We start from the raw sequence: 9,331 nt of genomic DNA, 5'->3' as shown, positions 1-9,331 counted from the left end.
CCGAAAAATCTTTCCTTGACTGAATAGGTTTGTAATTATACTGTATTTATGTTTCCACGGCTAATTCATTGGACCAATTTCGTTGAAATTTTGCACTATTTTTAACTCCCGGCGCAAAAAAGGGGTGTTATAAGTTTAACGTGTCTCTGTGTATCTGTCTGTGGTATCTATCTCCCAAAACGGATGAACCGATTTTTTTTTTTTTTTTGTGTCATAGTTAATTTTATCCCGAGTGTTTGTTACATGTCCTGTGTCACTGATATTTGTATGTATATCACTTTATTGTACAATAATATCTGTGTACAGTCACGGATTTTAATGTTAGCCACTGTGAAGTTTTTTAAATTTGCAGTATTATGGCATTCACAAGATTTACATTTTAGCCAGCTCAATAGTATAGCAAACAACTAAATTAAAATTCCAAAGTGGCCTAATAATTAAAATCCCTGACTGTACATACCTATTTTTGTTTCAGTCTGTGGTAATATACATATTGGTGTCCTTGACTATAAGATATATATAATAATTTTTTTTATACAATAAGGAAAGCAAACAATTAAGTGAATCACCTGATGCTAAGTGATCACTGATCACCGCTGCCCATAGACATCCGCAACCCCAAAGGATTGCAGATGTGTTGCCAATCTAGACTGCTAAGGTGAAATGCCTCTTGTGCCTATAATTTTTTTTTTTATTAATATTGTGACTTTAATTCGTTTTTTATTCAGATGCTGCTCACGATGACGACTGTTTGTGGTTGAAAAATAACAATGAGCCATGGGATGAGGTCGTCTTGAGATGGAAAAAAACTAGAAAATACAGGATAGGACAGGAACACATTTTTCCAACAATACACGATTTTTTGGAAAATTGGCCAATATTAAAAGATGCCAAAAGGACATGTGCTGGTAATTAAATATTTCTTTTGCTATGCACTATACAAATCATTGAAATTGTTTACATTATTTTTACAGTAAATGTATACTATGTGTGAGAGCCGTAATACTCTGTAATAATAATAGTCTGCAATGTTCCTATCCGAATCTGAGTAATATTCTCTCCGACGAAGTAGCAGTACTATTTGTATGATAAAATCAGTAGGCTTTTTTAATGGCTTTCACCTTGCTTTTTGGCAAGGAGTATTTTGCCAATGTCGATGTAGAGACATGACACGCATGAGGAGATAGTCCGGTTTTAATTAAAACTTGTTATTTGGTCAATAATAGAGCCACAGAGTACTTTGTTTTTATTCACGCCGGACTTATTTAATTTTATTGAGATTAAGTGCGCAACCTGTCATGCACATAATACTAACTGCTAACCATATAGATGACTAGTAAATAGATAAGTTATTAACCTTTGCAACGCCACGTCAACTAAAAGTTGCCACTGACAGTGACACGCCAGGCATCTCTAAGAAGTAACGAGAATGTCAACCTTAAATATGTTAGACTTTTGTAGATCTATTTTATCGGTCCCTGTCGTTGAATCAGGTGCGGATATATCAGTCATTCATTGGCGTTGAAAGGGTTAAGTACTATAGCTTTTACTTTCGTGAACCATAAGCATTTCAAAGAAGCAAGTGAACCTGCAAGCGTGCCTGCAGGCAAGCAAGTCTAGTTGCTGTCCGTGACTTCATCTGCACACAATTTAATATCACTAATATCCTGATAAAACTATGCAATTTTCCGGGATAAAAAATGTCCTAATATTATTAGGAGTACCATTTTTGGTTTATGAACTATTTATTCAAATGAGTATTGTTTTTCAGATTAATTTGGATTTTGAGGAAATGTATGAAGAACAATCATTAAATTTCTTTAAAAATTGGCACTTTTTCTTTGAAAAGCTCCTGAAGTTGAAACAAGACCAAATTAAAAATGAGACTGGGCTTTCATTATTGGAGACATTGTTTGCTTTAAAAGACGATGGTAAGTATTTAAGTTTATTTTATATATGCACTAGCTTTTATCCACGGCTTCGCTTACGTGTACCATAAGCATTCCAAAGAAGCAATCAATCAAGCCAGAAAGCAAGCAAACCTGCATGCGTGCAAGCAAGCAATTAATGATGATGTTGTTTAACAGTCGGGAACCGGGATAAAAGGTAGTCTATGTCTTTTTACAAGCTTTTTATTAGCTTTACCCCATATAATAAAAGTTTGTTTGTTTGTTTACTTATGTAATAAACACAATAATCTGGTAGTGAATTATTTTTGGTCTGGCCAGGATTGTCTCTGCAGGATACCTCTTCAATGGTGAATGGCATCAACTTGCAGTTTGGTACCTATATAGAGCTCCGTTGACAATGCAAGTTTGATTACCGAATAACCTAGTGGTTAGAGAACCTGACTATAAAGCCTGAGGTTCTTGAGCAGTCAACTGAACAAAAGCTTGTATAATTTTTGTTGACTGTACTTGCATTGTCAACGGAACTCTACACAAGTACCAAATTTCAAGTCTATGCAATTCACCGTTGAAGAGTCCACCAGAAATTCACTACAAGATTATTGTGTTGTCAGAGAATGGTGTTGTTTGCACTTAGTTGTTGTTGTTAGAAACACGCGCTTTTTCACTTGTCTGTCCGTCCATATGTGCACCATTACAGATGCTGGTGGCCCGGCAATGTTACGAATATCGATAGGACTATAAATATATAGCATTGATAGCACAAATTGTGTAATACTATTGACGACTTGCAATAGTATCGATAATATCAATAGCGTATTGTTCATTAAGATTTGATACTTAATATCGATACTATTGGGTAACTTAAGTTTTCTGGAGTGCTCATTATTATATATTTTATTGTTAGCAGACACACAATGGAGTTCAAAACTGTAGCTAGTTTTTTTTTATTACTTGCCGTTTTTTAGAAATATTTTTTTGAATGACTGTTTTGACATACCACACGTTTGATCGGATGAATAGAGTTTGCGCCTTTGTCTTCTGTAAAAAAACTAAAAAACGTCGAGTTGACAGCTGACAGTTGTCAAATGCCGCCGTTACCCAACAACAACAAACAAACAAGTGTGTGTGTGTGTTAAGGTATAACAGCGGCATTTGACAACTCACACTCCACTCAGACTGCTCACACTCCAGAAAACTTAAGTTACCCAATTGCCAGTCATCAATAGTATATTATATACATTTTGTGCTTCCTCTCAATTTGCCAATATAGAAACTCATGCAAGAGTTTAAAAATAAACTTTTTTTCGTTTTGGTTTTAGATAAAAAAATTCCAGTACAAATTACATTACTGGGATACCTTATTCCGCCTAAGGGGAGGATATCTCGAAAGATAAAGTTTTCGTCAACGGAGGTGATAGAAAGCCTGATTGTTCGCACAGACGTAAGTTTTGGTTCTCGTTGTTTGTCCCAGTTAAACCTGAAACTACCTAACCTTACTGGCATTAGCCAGTTAAAAAAATTTTTTATTAGTGAAAACTGAAACTGAAAATTATAAAAATTACATCTAATTTCAACACCAAGATGGCGGACATTTATATTTTCTTAAAAATCGATATGGCTCCACACGCACAGAGAGCGGTAGCGGGGTGGCGCGGCGCGGTGGCGGTATTGGTTACAATATTCGATTGCCTCTTTCATACAAGTTCGAATATTAACACCGAAACCGCCACGTGCCGCCCTGCTACCGCTATCTGTGCGTATGGAGCTTAAACCCTAAGGTAGTACGTTTCTGAACCCAACCCAATTTTTGACAACCATTGAATAAATACTTACTAAATTTACTTAATAAATTTGTGCATGTGACTAATCAGCTTATTTTGTTTTAGGACGCCGGAAACATCGACACAATTATCAAAAAAAAAAAAGAAAAATCTGCATCGCGAGTATTACAGTCCGTCCAGCCCTATATCCTTGTGCTCGGAAAGTTGCACGACTTTTCGGCACTTTACATTGTCATTGACGATGTAAAATACTCCTTTGAGTCTGCAGCTAAGGCTTTCGACGTACTGTTTAAAATTTACCACGTGCTACATGCGAAATACCCAGATGCTGCGAATTACTTATATCTCGTAATACAAAAAAAGGTATATGACATTAATACTCAATATGACACAGTTCCGCCACACATAATAGAAATTTTAAACCTGAGCTAAGTCAAAACTTTATACATGTAACCAAAAACCTTTTTTTAGTGCAATATTGCGGTACAAACATTCATAAATAACATATGCCCTTAACGTGAAATCTAACTTCTTGAAATAAACAAAATTAAAGCAGGAACCTACGTTGCTTATAATTTATTATCGTACCTTATTATTTATCAATATGTTGTGTCCTGAGTGTCAGAAAAGTTTTATAAATTTTAAAAAGTATATATTACATTTAGACATATCGCATAAAATAACCGACTATTTTTTATGCCCTGTCGCTAATTGCACCCGAACTTACGACACAAAGTATTCCCTAAAAGATCATATGACTGTTTTTCACAAATTATTTACGGAACGAAAACTCGATAGTAATGAAATAGATGCATGTGGATCCATAGAATCTCATAGTTTGAATATGACGGAGCAAGCATATTGTGAACCTAATACAGACGATACGGTTTTATCCACAAATACAAAGCCAATTGATGATTGTGATTATAATTTAGAAGACGAGTTAAATCAATTTCAGAGGGGTCTTAACTCCAATGTTATTGATTTTATAATAAAGCTCTACAGTACGCTTAATTTTCCTCGGAGTAAAGTAAAAAAGTTACTAGAAAGCGTTAAATCATTGCTTGCAAATATTATGTTTCCAGTTAAGAAATAACTAAAGTCTTGGAAAGCAAAGATAAATTTGATAAAATCGGTTTTAAAACTATGAATCGTGTTTTTGATATGATTGAGAACTGTTTTGACCCATTCGACACAGAACATAAAATCTTAAATTACTTTACTGCGGTTGAAAAATTTGTGCCACCCGAAAAAAACTAAATTGGTGAGTCTAAAGCACCTAAAAGGAAATGTACTATCTTAATGCAACTAAAAGACGAATTTGTGTATCTCATGCCTTTAAAGAAAACGTTGAAATTGTTTTTGGAACTGCCTAACGTTTTAAATACCATATTAGAGTATCAAAGAAACATTAATATTGACGACGGAGTATTACGTAATGTAGTAAATGGAACCCTATGGAAAACGCAAACCGAAAATGTTACTGGTATAGTAATTCCTCTGTATGTGTTCTACGACGATTTTGAAAGCGGTAACCCTTTAGGTAGTCACGCGGGTAAACATAAAATTGGTGCAGTATATTCATGTATAGGAACTGTTCCTCCACAATATGCAAGTAGGCTGGAAAATGTATTCTTGACATTACTTTTCTACTCAAATCAACGATCCAAGTTTGGCAATCAAAAAGTTTTTACACCATTACTCTCTGAGCTTAAGTTTCTTGAAACAACTGGCCTCAATATTAGTCATGATAACAGAGAACTAAATATTAAATTTACGTTGATCGTTTTATGTGGTGACAATCTGGGACTTAATTCAATTTTGGGCTGCGTAGAAAGTTTCTCGGCAAATGTGTATTGCAGAGTTTGTACAATGGAAAAAAGGGAATGTCAAACTGCAGTTATTGAAAAACAAGAAAAAATGCGTAAACAACAGAATTACAATTATTATTTAGAAAACAATGTCGGTCTGAAAGAAAACTGTATATGGCATACTTTACGACGTTTTCACATATGTGACAACACTAGTGTCGATGTAATGCATGACCTTTGCGAGGGAGTTCACAGATACAGCATGGCATGTATAATTCAATCATTAATAAGGAAAAAATATTTTACTCTAGAACAACTAAACGCCAGAATTCGATATTTTAACTACAGCAAAATGGAAAATAATCATCCCCCAGCAATCACTAAACAACATTTAAATAACGGTTCAATTATTATTTCCGCTTCCGAAATGTTATGCTTGGTGAGAAATTTTCGTTACATAATTGGTGACTTAGTCCTTGAAAACGATGAAATATGGGATTATTATTTAATTTTACTAGAGTTAACTGAAACATTAACAAGTCAAATAATTCCCACTCAACATATAGAAAACTTAGAAGAACTTATCAAAGAACACCATGAAATGTATATGGAATTATTTCAGACTCACTTGAAGCCAAAATATCACTTCTTGTTGCACTATCCGTCCATAATCAAAAAATGTGGTCCACCTATATTTTACTCGGCATTTAAATTTGAAGCAAAACATAAAGATCTAAAACGTGTGTCACAGTCAATAACAAGTCGCAAAAATTTATGTTATTCTATTGGATTACGTTGTGAACTGAAAAATTGTTCGAGATATCTATCTAATAAAGGTTTTGAAGACAATATTAAGTTCAGTAAACAAAGTCACCTAAACATTCCCATGGGGTTGGAAAATGATTATTTTTCAGTTTCAACATATGAAATTAACGGCATAATCTACGACACTAGAAGTGTTCTGCTTTATGAATGTGTGAATGATGAACCAGATTTTAGAATTATACGCAATATATTAGTAAGTAACACTGATTTCAAGTCGATGTCGTTGTCATGCAATAGGTTACGAATTTGTGGGTATGGTGAACATTTTAAAGCATATCTTGTCGAAAATAGTGCAGATTCTAATTGTGACTTGATACCCCTCACAGCTTTTTGCGACCAGCTGCCTATGCAGCTTCGTTCAGCTAGTGGAACGTTGTATATTTCATTTTATAAATAATCTTTTCCTGACTGCTTCTAATGTAGATGATTATTTTTTATTAGTTATAAAATTAAATATAATTCAAATAAATAAAGGAAGAATAGTGAACAATAAATGAAAAATGCAATTTTGTATATTTCAAGAAGTAACATTTTATTTAAACGGTGACACACCATAGTGTATAAGAATTGCCTGTTGTGTCATCACAAATCTATTGCGTAGGCTATAATATGGTTACCTATCACAACCTCGAAAAAATTTAATTCCGAATGATTAAAATCCAAAATTGTATTTTTCCGGATGCATTTTATTCTGGAACTGTAAATATTTCAGGATTTTTATATAACAACCCTAACCTAACCTAAAGGGTTCTACACGATGGTCCTGAAATAAATCCTGAAATATTTACAGTTTCAGAAAAAATGCATTCGGACAAATGAGGTTTTGAATTTTAATCATTCGGAATTTTAATTTTTCGAGGTTGTGATAATATGTAATTTTAATGTATATGATTGTTTTTCGTATACTGCTCAAAATAATATAAGCCACCTGCATATTTCTGGTTTATTGTATGACTGATTTCATATTAATCCAAATAAGTGAAACAATTGACAAATTAATTAAATGTTTGCTAGCTTAATTAACTACACAATTTATTTTTAAATAAGTTTATTACTGTTTAATATAAATTTCACGTAACGACCAAATTACTGGTGGCTCTTATTTTCTTTTGAGTAGTATACGACTATAATAAATACATCTATTACTTTATCAATAGTGAATAAAAAATTAAAAATTCATTTTTTTTACAAATAAAATTTTATTTCAACGATGGCATTCACAATGCTGTAAAGAATTGCCTGTTGTGTCACCGCAAATCTATTGTGTAGGGTATAGGGTGTAATGTTGTATAAAAACTAAAGGGGCGATCACTACTACATTTACATTTTATTGTTCGCAGAATTACCTAGTATGTCTATAAGGTGAGTCTTGTGATTAGAACTATCTGGTTATTTACAACCAACCTATATAACTCCTTCTAGGGTCACTGTTCTGAACAAAGACAGGCGTGATACTGTTCTTCATAGAGTAATATCGCACCTGTTATTGTTCAAAATAGTGATCCCTAGAGGGAGTTATTTAAGTTACTTGCAATTACAAGACTCCTCATTTTCTTTTTTTGGTCCGAGGCTAAAGTTAGTTTGTATTTTAATTCTTAATCACCAGTGACTTATTAATAATTATTAATACTTAAGTAAATCATAATCATGTTGATGTAAATTAAACCACTAAAGAAATATTTTTTGTCAAGTCAGTAATAGAAGTCGATGAGCCGTTGTGGAGCTCAAAATGGTCTATCTACACACGACTATTATATACTGCCAAGGAAAAGAGAGCGTGAGGATTATTTTGAGCTCCACATACTTTTATTCACTTCTGCTACTGAATGTACCTAGTGATGATGGTTGCACGTTGTTTTGTAGACAGATTTTTCACATAATTTCATTTTATAGAAATTAATTCCCATATTCTCATTTCATAGAATGATCAATTCAAATACTATCTTGAATCGTATGCAAACGTTTCATAGATGTTTCATTTCATAGAAAGCTATTTTCTGGGTTATTTTCTTAACTTTTTGATTGAAATATAAATCTAACCTAACCTATTTAACTATCAATAAATTTATCCTGAAATGTGAAAATAGCTTTCTATGAAATGAAACATCTATGAAACGTTTGTATATGATTCAAGATGGTATGTGAATTGATCATTCTATGAAATGAGAATATGGGAATTAATTTCTATAAAATTAAATTATGTGAAAAATCTGTCTGTATATAAAACAAGGGGACACCAGTGATGATAAGTACATGGAAGGAAAATTTATGTATAATTTTTGTCATTTTCATAATCATTAATTAGTGATCATAGGTTAGTGATTGTTTTTCGTATAATAAATACATCTATTACTTTCTCTATTACGTATTTCGTTTATTTTTGTCAGTGTCCAACGTCACAGTTTTTTGTGTAATTCTGGATAGTTTTCTAAAAACTAAACGTGTATTTAGCTAATTAAACAATATGTAGGCAAAGGCAGGAATTTATTCGGTACAATTATGTTTATATGAAAGGCTTATCCAGATTTCGCTTATTGCCAATGAGAATATAATTAATAAAAAGTTTAGTTGCGCTATTATTAATATTGCTGGTGTGGAAGATCAGTAATACTAATAATTGCAACAACCTCATTTAATTTTGCAGTTAGGCCACATACACCTGTAAGTTTTAGTAAAGTAAGCAGCTTCCGTAACGAAATTACGACAAATTTACTAGTGTTAACGCCTTTGTAAGTAGCTTACCGTAATTTTTCAACTTACGTGAGTAGTGAAAGTTTACGGTAAGCTACTTACAAAGGCATTTACTTTAGTAAATTAAATTTGTCATAAGTTCATTACGGATGCTGCTTACGTTACTAAAACTTACAGGTGTAAAGGCAGTCTGTATTGACTTACTGTTTCTCGATTCAAATATTTCCAGAATTACAGGAAAAAATCGAACCTCTCCCAACAAGTAACAATGGACTTGAAGCAAGACATAAATATATCTTACTTCAAAAAACAA

At 32.9% G+C, this 9,331-nt stretch overlaps 1 protein-coding gene and 1 long non-coding RNA gene across 5 annotated transcripts in view; both read left to right on the top strand.

Moving 5' to 3' along the window:
* Positions 1-9,331, top strand: part of LOC141432842 (dual E2 ubiquitin-conjugating enzyme/E3 ubiquitin-protein ligase BIRC6-like) — a 123,874-nt gene that overhangs the window by 39,727 nt on the left and 74,816 nt on the right.
* Positions 894-4,775, top strand: LOC141432843 (uncharacterized). Of its 4 annotated transcripts, none has more exons than XR_012451870.1 (4): positions 894-908; positions 1,772-1,931; positions 3,230-3,351; positions 3,797-4,775. It is a non-coding gene; the product is annotated as an uncharacterized lncRNA (long non-coding RNA). The 4 variants fall into 4 exon arrangements; XR_012451869.1 differs by lacking the exon at positions 894-908 and adding an exon at positions 1,494-1,529; XR_012451871.1 differs by lacking the exon at positions 894-908 and adding an exon at positions 1,585-1,606.

Source organism: Choristoneura fumiferana, chromosome 11 (assembly GCF_025370935.1).
Source record: "Choristoneura fumiferana chromosome 11, NRCan_CFum_1, whole genome shotgun sequence".
Lineage (NCBI taxonomy): Eukaryota > Metazoa > Arthropoda > Insecta > Lepidoptera > Tortricidae > Choristoneura > Choristoneura fumiferana.
Note: the sequence above shows the minus strand (reverse complement) of the source record. Positions and strands in the feature narration are given on the sequence as shown.